Below are 16,643 nucleotides of genomic sequence, written 5' to 3' on the forward strand. Positions count from 1 at the left end.
AACTGTTTTTCTGAATGTTTTGTAAGAATGGGTCAGAAATTGAAGAAGGCAAGCAGCAAGGCAAGATCTGCTTGCTGTGGTCATGTATTAAAGGAAATCCTGTTGATTGATATGGGAAAAGCTCAGAATAGGCCCTATAAGGGTACGGATCGAATGACTCATTTTCATACTCTTACATTTCCCTTCTTCTTCTGCTTCTTTATTTAATAATTATTAAGCACTGACTACATGCCAGGCACTGATAGAGTCTTGGAGGGTTGATGTGGTTAACCACAGAGAAATTAACTTAGGGGGAGGGGTACAGTGGAAAAGGGTCATGTTTAAAAAAGAACTACCTCTGAAATTGTGAGGTGGGGCAATAGCATACAGTAATGTATGAGTATATATTTTTCAGAGGTCTTGATTTTCCTAGAGATGGCGTTATGATAAGGCAAGGGCAAAGCTGCCATGTGCAGACATTTCTACCAGCATAATCCCTGGCCATCACTATCCATGTGCCTATTTGCCCAGGCTACCTCCTAGTCCATGGCCACATGTTTAACCTGAACTGAAGATGAGTCATGGCAAAAATCAGCAGTTAAGTTATGGATTCCTAATACATTTAGCACGTATAGGTCTTGGTTGATAGGGTAATAAGGAGCTAATAGCTATTTACCGCAATTGGCAGGGTTGTTTTTTTTTTAACTTTTAAATGACATAAAGTCAGCATGTAGCCATGGAGGAATTAGTAACTCAAGCACTAATTACTCTTCTCATATCTGCTTTCCAAGAAGGCTTCTCCTCTCCAGAGGTTGGAAATCAGTGACTTGAGGAAGACACAGTGTTCTGTATTGGAATGGAACCTTGAGGCAGGAAGAATATAAGACTAAGAAGAAATGCACTTAAACCTGGGTAACGTTTCACTGTCAGAAGCTTCTTAAACATCTGAGAGGTGGGACACAGAGGGCTGACAATCAAGTGCTATCACACCAGGCAGTGCCCATGCAGAACTCTAGTCCAATGAGGAAAAGGGGGTGGATCCTTCAATTCATCTGATCTCAAAGGTCAGCCGAGTGAGTCCCAGACTCCTGCTATGGAAGATACCATCAGTGACAAGCATCATGAAGCATACTATATACGAAATTTAAAACCTATATTTTAAGGATTGGACTCTCAGGATTGCCCCCAATATTTAAACTCAACCCAGAACCATAAGAGAACCAAGGATAGAGACAACAAGCCTTTGGAGAGAATAAGGGAAAAGATAAAGAACTACGTAGGGCTTTATTCACCAGCTGGCACTCACCAAGTGCCTACTCGGTGTCTGGTACTGTGATAGTCTCAAGAGTAAGGGACACTTAGGTGCTGATCATCAGGATTCGGCCAAGGGAGGGATGTAGAAAAACGATTGGCCAACAATGACATGCAATGACATGTGACTGCATTTGTGTTAAACCTTTCTCTGAATTAGATTCAGGCAAGATATTTGCTATAAATCCAGATTTCTTGCCCTCACCCCTGCCTCAATGTATTGAAATAGAATCTCCCAGGTGGGACCCAGAATTCTGTATGAAAAACACAAATCCCTTTTCCGGTGATTTTGATGACCTAGTTCACAGACCTCCTTTGGGAAACACTAAACAATGTAAGTACAAAGCACAGCAGATAAACCAAGAAGAGGTACTTTCTCAGCCTCCTGCTTCTTCCAAGGTCCTCCTTCAACACCTTTCACTCTGATTCTATAGGCTTCATAGGCGCCATGCTTAGGGAAGTTGCTTTATTTTATTTGCTGTTTCCAGCAGCTATCCCTAACAGACTGCCCCCAGAAGGATGGCTCCTTTTGTCTGTGTAATATTAAAAAAATGACACTACGTATTACACATCTATAGAAAAGTCTCCAACTTTTACGTACTACTGATTTCAGCTCATATTTTGAGCTTAATGGCAATGTGCTTTAACACCTGGTCTGTGATATAATTTGGAACGGATTCAGGAGTCTGCTACTTCCCATGCATAATTTAAAAATATAGGCACCGTGTGTCATTTAATGGAGGAGAACACACCAACTGCGAACTGACCTTGCTTGCTCTTCCATTCAAGTGCTCTGCTAAGTTAATTGTTCTTAACTAAGAACAAAATAACATTTTAGGAGAGACCGTTCCCCGGGATCAGCTCCGAAGTCCTGATCTTTTCCCCTGCTAATCGACTTGGCCAAGACCTTTCTGATGAATATATTGTGTGAAACTGTCCAATTTTTCTTTTGAAAGCTGTTTGACTCTCAGGTTGAAAGTTTCAGCAGAAAGGAGTCAATTATGTCTCTCTCTCTCTCTCGCTCTCTCTCTCTTTCTCTCTATCACAACCAAGAAGCATTATATATAGAAAGAGCCAAAACTGCACTTGGAAGTTTGGTGACCTTGCTTTGCTCTTCATCTGGGAGAGAATTCATGATCTAGAAGTGGCCCTATTTCTCCATCTATTAAGCATTAATTTCCTTCAAAGAAATTTGAAAATAATGGGGGGAAAAATAAAATGACATCAAATTAAATCTGCTGATTCTGACACCCTTGTCACTATCACTACCATCATAATTTGTTCCCACCTAATACTTTAGGATTTGCCAGTCTGGCCACATAGGCATCAATCCATTTCCTCTAAAACACCAAGCCTACAATTCAAGATACTACAAGTCTGTTGAAGGGATAAAGTTTATGTCCTACTTCTTATTTTTCCTCTGCATAACACAGAGCTGCTATCTGCTTTAACTATGTAGCAGCCACTTAACAAATCTTACTTATATCGTGTGCTTGGTTCAAAGACTTAAACTTTAAAAGGTGTCACTCCGTTGTATACAAACTCCGCCTTCACACAATACCCCACTCCCTCAGGAGTTCTCACATGGAAGCAGATGTACCAATAATAATAATAATAATAATAATAATAATAGTGTATGTTATTTACTGACTATTTATGAGGCATTGTAGCAAAGAGGCAGGTACTAATAGACTCCAATTTTACAAAGGAGGAGATTGTGGCAAAAAAAACTTGCCCAAGGTAAGATTACAAGCTCAGGAAATCAAACCCCACATGAAATCACTACCACTTCTGAATTGCAGGTATCATGTTTTCCAGTCACTTCTCTTATACCCCCAAAGCTGAATTAAACACTATACTATTAATTAAATACTATACTGAGTTTACTCATTTTATATATTGAGTTTTCACAGAATATTTCAAATAAGTATAATGTTTAGTGGATAATTTCCTGGTGTGTATAACAAAATCAAATGACCTATGTATGATAACAAATGCCCATTCTAGAACCTCTCTTGGCTTCATGGAATAGAGTATCATAAAGCTAATATTTTTATTGAAAATGATTTTATTTAGAGGAAAATGCAAAGAAACACTAATACCTGGGCACATAATAACTTTCATTCATCATTTAGTATACGCTAAGCAGTGTCTATGGGGCTCCGAGTGATCTCCATTGATTAACCCTCTTTGATGAATACTAGTATACTGATGCTGTAAGTTCAGTATGTGACATATGATACTATCATGTTTATTGAATGTAAGACACCATAGACAGCACGATGCAACATTATTTTATGTACAATTAAGAAAGAAAAAATACTATTGCTAAAGACAAGAATTTCATTTCAGACATATTAAAATGTGAAAAATATACACCATAGCATTAATTAAATATGACTACCTTCAATCCTTCTGTGAAGGTATTAGTCTTAAAATTCATCTTACTGAAAAGAAAAATAATTCAACCTCTGTATATAGAGTCTTGGCTAAGAAAATGAACTCTAGATTTGGACTTCACAAATTAGAATCTTGACTCTACCGCACACAAACTATATTACATTATACAGCTTCCTTTTTGTTATTTAATTTCATCACTTATAAATAGTAATGCATAATATTATCTACCTCATGTCATTGTTAAGATGACAAAGGGTAATCACATATAATTATTTAGCATATAATAAGAAGGTTGTTTGATGCAAAGCAGATGTTATGTCTTTGTACTTTATAATCAGACATGAAAATATTAAGAAAGGTTATGAATATTTTGTTCAAATGTACAAAATGACCACAAATTCTTTGAAGTTCCTCCCATAAAAAGGACCTCTTTATTTCTATACCCCTTGAATACAAGCTTAATTATATACATTTATTGGCCAATGGGGGACCAACAAAAACAACACAAGCAGAAGCTTGAAAAATGTTTTTTTTTGCAATCATGTAAATGAATTACTAGATGATGAAAGACAGTAGGCATCTCCCCATCTGGCATCAAGTAAACCATCAGACACATGACAGAAACACTACCCATATATCAACAGCTTGCCAAATGCCAGAAATGTATGTGAGGCCATTCAAGACACTCTAGCCCTCAACTGACCCACCATTTAACAAGAACTGGATAAATAAGCTTGGGAAAGTACTATAGCAGGAAAACTGCACAGCTGAGCACAGCCCAAGTTTCTGACCCATATAATGGGCAACTATTAAAGAATTGCTATGTTAAGCCACTACGTGTTGGGGTAGGTTGTTATGCGCAAAACTAACTGATGCAACCACAGAGGCACAGTATTTCCTGTGGCTGTTTTTTAACTGTTTTTGAAATTAATATATATATTAAAATATATAGTCTTTTTGGTCTTATTTTTAAATGAAGATTGACATATGTAAAATCCTAGTTTAAGACTATTAAACACTTTAGCAAGATCTGAGAACCTTTCAGACTTTCTAGGTATATATTTTTTGGAGTAGAAACAAATTTTAATTCCTTCTGAGTTATACTTTTAAAATTTGAGCATTTTCATCAGAGATTTCGAATAGATGTATGCAGTAGTTTCTCTAAATTTCTGTTATGGAGTGTTATGAAAAGCATAATAAAAGCATGGGGCAAACAAGGAATCATCATGTTGACACTTCATAGCTTAGATATATCTTTGAGAAACTGCTTGTTTGGATTTTGTTAAAAGTAATAACAGGCCACCCAAGACTGGCCACATTAAACATAAATCCACAGGAGAACCTTGACATGTGGGCACAGTGCCAAGTCCCTGACGGTGTCTGAAAAGCAGCAAAATGAACATGCTATAAACACAGACCCTAGAAGTGTGCTTAAAATACTAACAGCTCTCAGAAGACACTGCTTGTCTGCCACCAACTTAAACAGCTCAATCCTTCATTGCCCTTGAAAAGTCAAATTGGTCTTTTCCTGAAGGTGCCGAGAGGGTGTGGAGGGCTGAAGAACCATAACCATGTGCCCCTCTTTTAGGGACGCCAGCCTCAGTGAACGGACACAGTGATGCTCGTTAATAACAATGTTCTTAAAGAATATTAAAACCCATTGGACAAGGCTAAACAAAAACAATAGCAAGACGACATTTGATGTGCTGTGTTTTGCTATTGGAAAAAAAAAATTCCATGAGATCCATTTTAGAAAAGCTACGCCAGCATTTGTGGAATTTCCTTAACACAGAAATCTAGCCCCTGAAATTAGGGACTGCCTCAAAAGTGTCTGCCTTGGTGAAAATTTTATCTCCTTCCAAATGTGCTGCAATGTCTACTTTATTTTAACACATAAAGCATGTTTATGTGGAGTTATCTTTATTGTGGACTATTCTCATCAAATTTGTATTACTATTGCTAACTAGAGGCCCAGCGCACAAAATTCGTGCATGGGGAGGTGTCCCTCAGCCTGGCCTGTGCCCTCTCGCAACCTGGGACCCCTCAGGTAGGGTCCCTAGGCCTGGCTGGCAATCAGAGCCTATCGGGGCTTTCCTTTCCCAGGCTGCAGGCAGCTGGCCCCAACCCCACCACTGCCACTGCTTGCCATCTGTGCGGTGGTGCTGCCCCCCCTCCCACTGCCACTGGTCGCCTCCCTTTGCGATTGCTTGGGGTATGACAGCTTGGCTGGCCTGGGCTTCCTCCTATGGGGTGATCACTGGCCAGCCCTGTACACCTGCTACAGAGTCACTGGCCAGCGGCCTGGGCTTCCCTCTTTGGGGCTATTGATCGTGGGGCCCCCAGATTGATCCCTCTGCAGAGGATGGCCCCGCCCACCCACCACAGTGCTGCCAGCCTGGTTCTCCCTCTGTGGCCACTGGCCAGGTGGCCTGGGCCTCCCTCTTTGGAGCGATCAATTGTGGAGCACCCCATCGATTGCCCCGCAGAGGGTGGCATGGTCCTCCCTCTTCAGGGCGACTGTGGGGTGATGGCAGGCCCCCCCAATCAATAGCATCACACCTGCCTTGGCTGGACTGGTGCCAGTTCGTGTCATAGCGTGGTCATCAAGAAGGTCTTTTGGACAGTTGTTCTGCTGTTCAGTCGTTTGGTCAATTTACATATTATGCTGTTATTACTATAGATAGTAATAGTAGTGTCAGCAGCATAGGAAATTATTCTTTATACAAGAGTTATTTTCTCTACCAGAGAATTATTTCATGGAGGGTCAAAGTTGTATCTTATATACTTTGCCTCCTTTTCATCTTCATGGCCAGTGCAGTGTTGAATCAACATAAAGAAGGTGCTTAATATAATAGACTGGCTTCGGGAACAACACATTCTCTGAGGATGATCATGCCAGCTAAGAAATGCTTTTTTTCTCTTCTACACATTCTAGATTTTCACATGTGTACTGAATCAAAAAGAAAATCTCCTAGTATCAGACGGCTAGGTTGAAAATTATTAATACTCTTTTAATGAAAAACTAATTTGGAAGATTCTGGATAACTTGGGAGGCAGAAATTGGAAATGCTCATACAATCCCTTTGCCTTTTGCCAAATGGAAATTAGCAAGGAATTTTCAGACTCACAGTTCATGATTATTTAATAATCAGGAAAGAAAAGAGATGAAAATCTATGGGAGTCTTCCAAGAAACCTCTCTGCTGTCTGCGAACCATCTCACTACTTGCTTGTTTCTAAATTTTTACCACTGAAAAGGAAGATGTGTTTTAATGTTTTGCACACACAAAAAAATAGGTTAGACAGTTTCCATCATACTTATACATGTTTTTGCAAGATGTCATTAAGTATTTATATATTCATCTCTTCTACCCATCACTGAGTTATTCTAGAATGTATACTTCTACCTTTTATCTTTAGTGACTGCATAGAATCAGTTGCATAACGTTTCAATTATCTATTGCTGCATAACAAGATACCCCAAAACTTAGTAGCTGAAAATAACAGCAGTTTTGTTTCTTGTCATGATTCTCTGAGCAGATGGGTGGTCTTCTGCATTCAGATGGGAGCCGAGCTGGGTCTTGGAAGTCCAACATGGCCTCATCCACATGGCTGTCTGGCAGTGTTGGCTGGGCAACTCTGTTCTTCTCCACATGGTCTCCCTTCTTCCATTAGTCTAGAACAGTTTTCCTAGTGTGTGGAGACTGGGTTCCAGGAGAATGAAGCTCAAATTTTCAGGCTTCTGGACCCAGAACTGGCACACTGGCACATCTGCCACAGTCTGTTGCTCAAAAAAGCCATAAACCCAGCTCAGATTCGAGTGGACGTGAAACAGAGGCCAACTTTGGAAAAGAGGGTGGGAGGAATATTTGGTGGTCATCTTTGAAGGCAATTTTAGTTGGTTAGATTTAATGAATACATGAACAGTGGGGAAACCTAGTCTAGGTGACAACCATAACTGAGAGGGATCAAATACTGGAAGAGAACATCTATATTCCCTTTCCCTTCTCCTTCCCTTCCTCTTTTTCACCTCTCTCTTTGTATCATTCATTCAGAATTTTTGAAAACTAAATCAGCACTTTCCTGAAATACAAGTGACAGGCATTCCAGGTAGAGGGAATACCCTATGCAAAGAAGCAGAGCAATAAAATTACATGATGGGTTTGAGAAATTCATGCACTGGGGGGTGTCCCTCAGCCCAGCCTGCATCCTCTCCAATCTGGGACCCCTTGGGGGATGTCCAATTGCTGGTTTAGGGTCGGGCCTAAACCAGCAGTCAGACATCCCTCTCACAATCTGGGACTGCTCTCTCCCAACCGCTCACCTGCCTGCCTGCCTGATAACCCCCTAACCACTCCAATGCCAGTCTGATCGCCGCCTAACTGCTCCCCTGTTGGCCTGATTGCCCTCAACTGCCCTCCCCTGCCAGCCCAATCACCCCCAACTGCCCTCCCCTGCTGGCCTGGTAACCCCCAACTGCCCTCCTTTGCAGGCCCGGTCCCCACCAACTGCCTTCCCCTGCAGGCCCAGTCCCCCATAACTGCCCTCCCCTTCCAGCCTGGTCTCCCCTAACTGCCCTCCCCTGCTGGCCTGGTTGCCCACAACTGCCCTCCCCTGCAGGCCCGGTCACCCCCAACTACCCTCCCCTGCTGGCCTGGTCGCCTCTAACTACCCTCCCCTGCTGGCCTGGTCACCCCTAACTGCCCTCCCCTGCTGGCCTTATTGCCCACAACTACCCTCCCCTTGCTGGCCATCTTGTGGCAGCCATCTTTGACCACATGGGGTGGCCATCTTGTGTGAGGGTGTGAGGGTTAATTTGCATATTACCACTTTATTATATAGGATTGTTATAATTAAATATAAGTTACTTTTATACATTATCTTAACTATGTCATAAATATTTAACTTTTGGCATATTACTTAGTCACCTTATCTCTGTGACTTTTGTTCTACTTGATATAAAGACTCTCATTCTGTACTTTGCTTAGATCCTATTATAATTGATAAGAACAGAATGATGGCTAAGCTAACACTTACCTCTTCACATTTAAAGTCTTATATTTGCAAAGCACTTTTGTGTAACATCCTTTTATTATAACATTGATCCCGGCAGCAACTATATGAGATAGATGGGATATTTGGTACTAGAATCCTTTTACAAATTCTTCCAAAGGGATGACATTTTGATCATTTAATTGAATGCTAGTAGCAAACCTATACCTTCATTCTGATTTCAGAGAAATGACTCCCAATGAACAATATAAGTGGAACCAAATAAAGCATAAATTCAATACCATTTGGAAGACTAATAAATTACTTCTTGTATCTGACATATGGGTTCTTTGCTCCATGAACCTTGACTTGCCAATTTCAAAGTTCTTATCAATTGCTTATTTAATAACATTGGGCTTAAGACCTCCTTGGCATGCAAGACCAAGAGCAACAAGAAACACACATTTCCCCTTAAGAGTACCTATCCATCAGGGCCATAGGCCAAGTCCAAATTCATATCTGTAATATACAGAGGTGCTTAGCACCATGCTTCACCGTGTAGGGGCTCCAGAGGTGTGCAGCTATAATTCTGGTACTGTTTTCAGAATCCTGAACGGCCTTTGCACTCAAGTTGGAGGGCAGACTCTGGATTCCTAACAGGCCTTGTGTACACAGTTGGATCCCATTATTTTACAGACACACAAAAAAATCCCACTGGATACTAGAGAAAATGTAAATTTGGCTCAGATGTCTTTATAGATTCTCACTTACCTAAATCAATAGAACGATTATACTTAGGGAAGCAGTGGTGAGGAAGATAAAATGATGATTTTAAAAAGTATATTGTCACTCCTCAATAGAGAGTGCTTTGTAAGTGAGGAGTGAGGAGGGGAATTCCCGAGTTTTATCAAGGGCATGGGGAGGGTATAAGCTCATATTGGCCCTTTCTATTATCATTCTTGCCTTCAGTCTCTTCCTCCTCCTCACCCTCCCCTAGTGTTCCCTTGCCCACCTCACATAGCCTTCGTTATCCTTCTTATTTTAATCATATGAATGTGCCACGGATTGTTTTATTTCTGTCTATTCAGACACAAAATCATTCCAGGGATACTGCTGGGTGCCATTGGAATGCATTAATCCTGGTGTTTTCCAGTTTTCCCTCTGCTTTTCTAGTGTTAAAAATTTTGTTGCAGATGAACTCATGATCATATTTCTAAAGCTGTTAGTTGGTGGGCTGATCTAGTTGCTTACAGCTGTTAAGAGTACACACTGGGATATTCAATATCATGGTTGCATTGTCAGTACTGGCATTTAGATGTGGATTCACATTCTCCCCCACACGCATACACACAGACACGTACACTGCTCTACACACAGAGAACTCATGCTGATTCCCCACTCTCAGGTAATGTGTCAGATGAGTGGTGATTGCTTTTCCCCACTCCTCTGGTTTCCACCAGGAGAGGTTTTCTTTATATACTCCAAGCTTCTTGCCCCTTTAATTCCCTCACTCATGCATTTCCAGCAGAAAGGAGTGTATGCTGATTAATACTTTTGGGAGCAGAAACTATAGATGTGAACTACCGATATTTTCCCTTTTCTCTTTGGGATATTCCTGCATACAGAGAGCTTAAGCTCTAGTCTTCCCTGTGTGTGGTGTGCTGACTGGAAGGGAGGCCTATTGTTTCCTAGCAGGGCTTCTAATTGGATGGACAATGTAAATTCAAGGATGTAGCATTAACAGGCCCACCTACTTAATAGGTTTAACTCCATATTCTTCAAGGTAGCCTTTGAGAGCAATAGATGTGATATACTGTTCCTCCAAATTCATCATTTTTCAATGTGATTAGAACTGGGTTTGAGAAGCAAAGGTGAGTTGATTAGCCCCCTTCTCACCAACAGCTATGACTGGACTTTTCCTCTGTCACTTGTTCTTCGTTTCCTCTAAATGTCCCTCTGAGAGGATGAGCATGATCGCTCAGTATCCCCTTTTCCTTTCATTAGTGACTCATGTCAATCCCCTCCACAGAAATAGAAAGAGACATACTTTGGCTAAGACATGCAGGATGACACCTAACCTACCATAATTGCTCACAAACATGAACAAGACTGGGGAAGCCCAGAAGCGTTCAATTTATTTGCAAGTTCCCTACTAGACACTATTTTTTCTTGGATGAATGGGAAGTAGCAGAATATAGGAAGCTAGTTTCCTTTTTAAAATTTTTTTCAAGAGAATCCATTTGTTTGAAGACTTATTTTAGGGCAATATATAGAACAGCTAAAAGTGATGCTGCCGTAGATAAAGTGGGATGGAAGTCCACAGTTGGGTACAACCTCTGCTCCCAGGATACCCTTAGAACACATGGCTGAAACTCATTTTTCAGGCCAAAGAAGAAATATGACTGCACTGGAAGTCAAGCACATGAGACCTTACATCCAAAAACACCTCAATGAACAAAGAACATTTGAACTGGTCTATTCATTTTCTTATCTCCTGTTGGAGCCAGCTGGTCTCTTCAATGCCTTCTGGCTTGTAGAATCAAAGATAATAGTATTTCAAAAAGTGGAAGATGACCCAATTTCTAACTTCCTAGGATATCACATTCCAATGTTCTGTTCTTTAGTTTTCCACAGTGTCTAGAATAGTACATCGGCACAGGGCTGATAGTCAATGAATGTTTGATGACTGAATGAGTGAATGAATGAATAAATAGAAAAAGTTGATACTGTCCTTAACAGAAGCAGGATGTGAGAACCAGGCATGCAATATGTAATACAGGATCTCATTCAGAAAGTTTCTCTACTGACTTTTCAAAGATCGGAAATCTATAGACCTAAAATTACCTTCTCCATCTTCAAAGTAAAGCTTCACAAAGAGAAAGCCCTGTCTGTTGAAATATGCCTCTCTCCTGCTGAAAACACCTGCACCTGATAAACCTGGCTTCTTTATCCTACAGAGGCAGTGTGAAGAGACTACCCGCAGGCTTTTCAGAACAAAAAGTTCAAGAAAATGCATTGTTTTATTTAGGTGGCAAGACTGCCTTTGGATGAGAAAAGTGCTTTGGGGGATTATATCCACATTTTTGTTTCAGCTACCTTTTTTTTCCTCTCTCTCTAAAAAAATAAATACCATGAGCTTCAAAAAAATACATAATGTCTCACCACCCTCTTCCCTACCACTTCGCCACCTTCAAACCATGAGTATTATAGAAGACTCTCTGAGAAAAGGAGAATGCTTTAGAATCCTTCTTTTATACCCATGGCTCCCAAAATGTGTGCTGGAGTGGCCCAGAATGTTACAGCGCATGGAAATGGCCACGGTGGGAGGGTCTGAATGTTTGCATGAAGCGCATTTGTTGGACACTGCCCCATACTATGACTTCAAAGTCATTCACAGTTTGTTTTTTTTAAATATATTTTTTATTGTTTAAAATATTACATATGTGTCCTTGTCCCCACGTTACCCTCTACCCCCCCCCCACCCCCCGCTCATGCCCTCACCCCCCTGTTGTCCGTGTCCATTGGTTAGGCCTATATGCTTGCATATAAGTCCTTTGGTTGATCTTTCCCCCTTACCCCCACCCTCCCCTATCTTCCCTCCAAGGCCCGACAGTCCAATCGATGCCTCTCCGTCTCTGGATCAGTCCTTGTTCATCAGTTTATGTTGTTCATTATATTCCACAAATGAGTGAGATCCTGTGGTATTTATCCACTCTCCAGTTCCATCCATGCTGTGGCAAATGGTAAGAGTTCCTTTTTCTTCTTCCTCTTCTTAAAGAATACCTTTCAGCATTTCATATAATGCTGGTTTGGTGGTGATGAACTCCTTTAGCTTTTTCTTATCCGTGAAGCTCTTTATCTGACCTTCTATTCTGAATGATAGCTTTGCTGGATAAAGTAATCTTGGTTGCAGGTTCTTGCTATTCATCACTTTGAATATTTCTTGCCACTGTCTTCTGGCCTGCATGGTTTCTGTTGAGAAATAAGCTGACAGTCGTATGGGTACTCCCTTGTAGGTAACTGACTGTCTTTCTCTTGCTGCTTTTAAGATTCTCTCTTTGTCTTTTGCTCTTGGCATTTTAATTATAATGTGTCTTGGTGTGGTCCTCTTTGGATTCCTTTTGTTTGGGGTTCTCTGCGCTTCCTGGACTTGTAAGTCCACTTCTTTCACCAGGTAGGGGAAGTTTTCTGTCATTATTTCTTCAAAAAGGTTTTCAATATCTTGCCCTCTCTCTCCTTCTGGTACCCCTATAATTCTGATGTTGGTACGCTTGAAGTTGTCCCAGAGGTTCCTTACACTATCTTCATATTTTTGGAATCTCTTTTCTTTTTTCTTTTTCGGTTGGGTGTTTTTTGTTTCTTTGTATTTCAAATCTTTGACTTGATTCTTGGGATCCTCTTGTCTGCTGTTGGATCTCTGTAAATTTTTCTTTATTTCAGTCAGTGTATGCTTAATTTCTAGTTGGTCCTTTTTCATGTCCTCCATGGTCTCACTATACTTATTGAGGGATTCATTAAATTTATCGGCGGTTTCCATAAAATTCTTGAAAAACCTTTGTGACCTGTTTCTTTGTCTCCACATTTTGGCAGCTTCCCTGTGTTGATAGAGTGGCTCTGCGCACCAGGTGTCCTGTAGGGCCCAGTGGCTCAGCCTCCCCAGTTACCTGAGGTGGACACTCTTGGTGCACTCTTGGTGCCTTGGTTGTTGTAGGGTCACTGGGAGGAATTGACCTCCAAGCCAATTGGCTGTGAGAATCAGCTGTGTCTGAAGTGGGAGAACTTCTGTGCTGAAGACACCCTTCTGGGGCAAGACTTGCTTCAGTGGGGCTTTGGTGCTCACGAGTCTGCTCCCTAAGTGTGTCCCTTATGGATCTGAGGAGTTGCAATCTGGATGATCCCCCTCTGACCACTGGGTACAGTGGCTCCTGGATCTAAGGAGGTGCTAATTCAGCCTCTGCCTGAGGCCACACAGCAGGAGCCACAAAGAGGCTCAGCTGTGAAGCAATGCAAGCCGCTGCGGGGCCTAGGTCCTTCTCTTGGAAGTTCTGGGTCTGCCTGGCTCGGCTGCAGTTAGGTACATTCACATGCAAAAGCCTCTGCCACAGCCTGGGTGGGGCGGGGTCTCAGGGAATCAAAGGGTGGAGAAAACAGCTATGGCTGATTCTCCGCCCGGAGTCGCGCGTCTCAGTGTCCCGGTAAGGGCTGCAAGCACCTCTGAGGGAAAGCCGCCCTCAAGTTCGCCCGCTGCCCGACAGACCAGCTTCTCCCTGTATGAGTCCTGGGTCCCCAGAGACTTCCCGGAACCGGAGTTCAGAGCAGTCGGGAGCTTGTGATTCAAAAAGACAGCCTCGTCCTCAGGTGCCACCCCCTTTCCGCGCACGTGAGCCGCGGTACCTCTGCACTTCACCTCCGCAGCTCCTCTGGCTCTCAGCGTGCTTTTCTTTCCTTCTAGTTGTAGAATTTGCACTCAGCCAGCCTTCCTGTTGTTCTGGATGATGTCTGCTCTGTCCTTTGTGGTATTTTTCAATTGTTGTGGGAGGCGGCAATTTCCCGGTGTTTATCTATGTCGCCATCTTAGTTTTTTCCGTCATTCACAGTTTCAATATTAGATTGTGCTACTTCCTTTTAGATGGTGCCATGCCTTCACATGGCTGGGCTGTAGGGTTGCTCTGATAAAAAGAAAACATAGTGCGAAATCATCCTGGGCCAGGAAATGAGGGCAATATAGTGTCCAGTCCGATTCCAAGGTTGGAGAAGTTGTACAGTATCCTCAGGGCACACAGCTCATTAGTGACTAATGCTAGTTGTTTATAAATGAAATGAAAATTTTACTTGGTTTTTCTTTTAAGGTATGTATATACTTTTTAAATGGCTACTAAGTTGTTAATAAAGAATTATAGGTTATTTGGATCTAACCATTTAGGTCATTTGGTTTAGAGGCACTGCACTAATGATAGAGGGTAGCCAGTGTTCAATTTCTAAAGGGCACTCTCAGGACCCAAACTGATGGTGCTTACACATCTATGGTTTATTTAGCAACAGCATTAAAATTAGGATATGCATTGCAGTCAAAGGCTGCCCCACAGTAAAGTATCTGCAGAGACCTGGTGTGAGTACCAATTATCCTCTCTCCTTCAGGCTACCCTGGATACACTTCTTCTTTCAGATCAGGATCTACTAATTGTGTGCAAGGAACCCCTCAGAACTCAGGAGCCCTAGCTGGATCTTGGCAAGGGCTTCTTAAACTCTCAACCTTGCTGTTATCAATAAATCATGCTGTGAAATTGACAGAAACATCTACCCACCCATTGGTACAAAGTGACACTATTCCTCAGTACATTTCATGACTTGACCGAGGCTAAGTGATCTTAGTTCAGTCAAACAACATGGGCCAATGCCAGGCCAGCTGAAATTTGCCCCCGCAGCACTGACATTATATAAAAAGAGTACAAGGCTAGTCATTTGCCAGAAAACCAATCTTGTGGACAAGGTTTTCAGCTTCATTCCTGAACAGAACATTTATCTTCAGAACAAGTAATAGCACAACAATTACCACACCTCTTTGTGAGAAAAAAAAAAAAAGGCAAATAATAGAAAAAAAATTTAATGGAAAAAGAATAAAAGCCATTAGGTCTGATAATGAATCATGTAAAGTGGACAAAGAACATGGGACAGATACTTTTAGGATTATGTACTTGTCTAGCAAATATGTGCTATTATTTCTTTTTGTTTTTCTTAAAGGTCCTGTCTTTGGTGCTCATCTCTTCTTACTCAAGCTTTGCGTAATTTTGCAACCTCACCCTTAATCTGATTTTAAACTACCATCTACATGCTGATGACTCAGATCTATGTCTTCAATTCTGCTTCCTCCTGGGATCCAGCTTAACACATCCAAGTTCAGGCCTCTTTACAACCTACCACAGGTTTTTAAGGTCAGCATTTCTTCAACATCCTTATGACTGTCCCTATTCCCCAACTTTACCATTGAACCTGCTTTTCTAGCTCACTTTCCTGTTTCGGTTAATGAAACCAACACCTTTTAAGTTGTGATACCTCAAAAACTGGCAACGATGCTACTCTTCTCCAATTGCCTATTTCCTTTTAGTATCTCTTTTTTTACTTCATAGCCAATGCTGCATTTTGGTATTTCTAAATCATAAATGATCACAGTTGTCTCCCAAAAGCTATTCTTCACTTTAGTATTTTTAAGTCCATTTCTTCTTCCTTATGTTTGTAGATCAGGGTAATCACTGAAGAGTTAAGACTGTTATATTTTTTAGGTTGAATGGGTTATTCACACCCTAATGTCTACCCAGGAAGCCATTGCTCCCAATGAGAGCACTCAAGGTTCTCTGTGCTCTGGTCTGCTCTCTCTCTAGCCACCTCACATTTCCCACTTCTCACTGGACTAAACAACTGGACTGACTCATATTCTGTGCTGTGCCCATGGGGTTCCCCTCACCTGGAAGGGCTTTTCCATCTTTCCTGTCTAGTTACTGTTTAAGTTCAAATTCAGGCTTTGTCTCCACGAGGAGTTACAGCAGGGGTCAAGCCCAAGAGGCTCTTTCTCAGGAACTGGTGAGCTAGTGTTTCCCATGTAATCTAGTTTCAGTCATGTATGATCACAGCTAGGAGTGGTTGCAGAGGAGACTCACTAAGGAAAGATGTGATGCCCTGACATCTAGAAATTGGAGTGTGTGTCCCAGCTAGTGTCTGCTATTGAATCCATTAGAGGGAGGGGCTGCAGGGAAAGTATAAAAGGAAAAATCCCGGGGGGCATCATGCAAATTATGCACAAACAATGGTGCTTCAGAGGCAGTGGGGAAAATGCAACTCAGAGGTTTGAAAAGGACAGTGTTTCCTCCACAGGGTGAGGCCTGCAGGAGCACAGTGCTGTTTGGCACTTCAATGGCCCGCAGGTTTGGCATCCTGGACAGGTAAGAAGAAGGCCCCATGAAGGGTC

The sequence above is a fragment of the Myotis myotis genome, unplaced genomic scaffold (assembly GCF_014108235.1).
Source record: "Myotis myotis isolate mMyoMyo1 unplaced genomic scaffold, mMyoMyo1.p scaffold_m19_p_14, whole genome shotgun sequence".
In the NCBI taxonomy this organism is placed as follows: Eukaryota; Metazoa; Chordata; class Mammalia; order Chiroptera; family Vespertilionidae; genus Myotis; species Myotis myotis.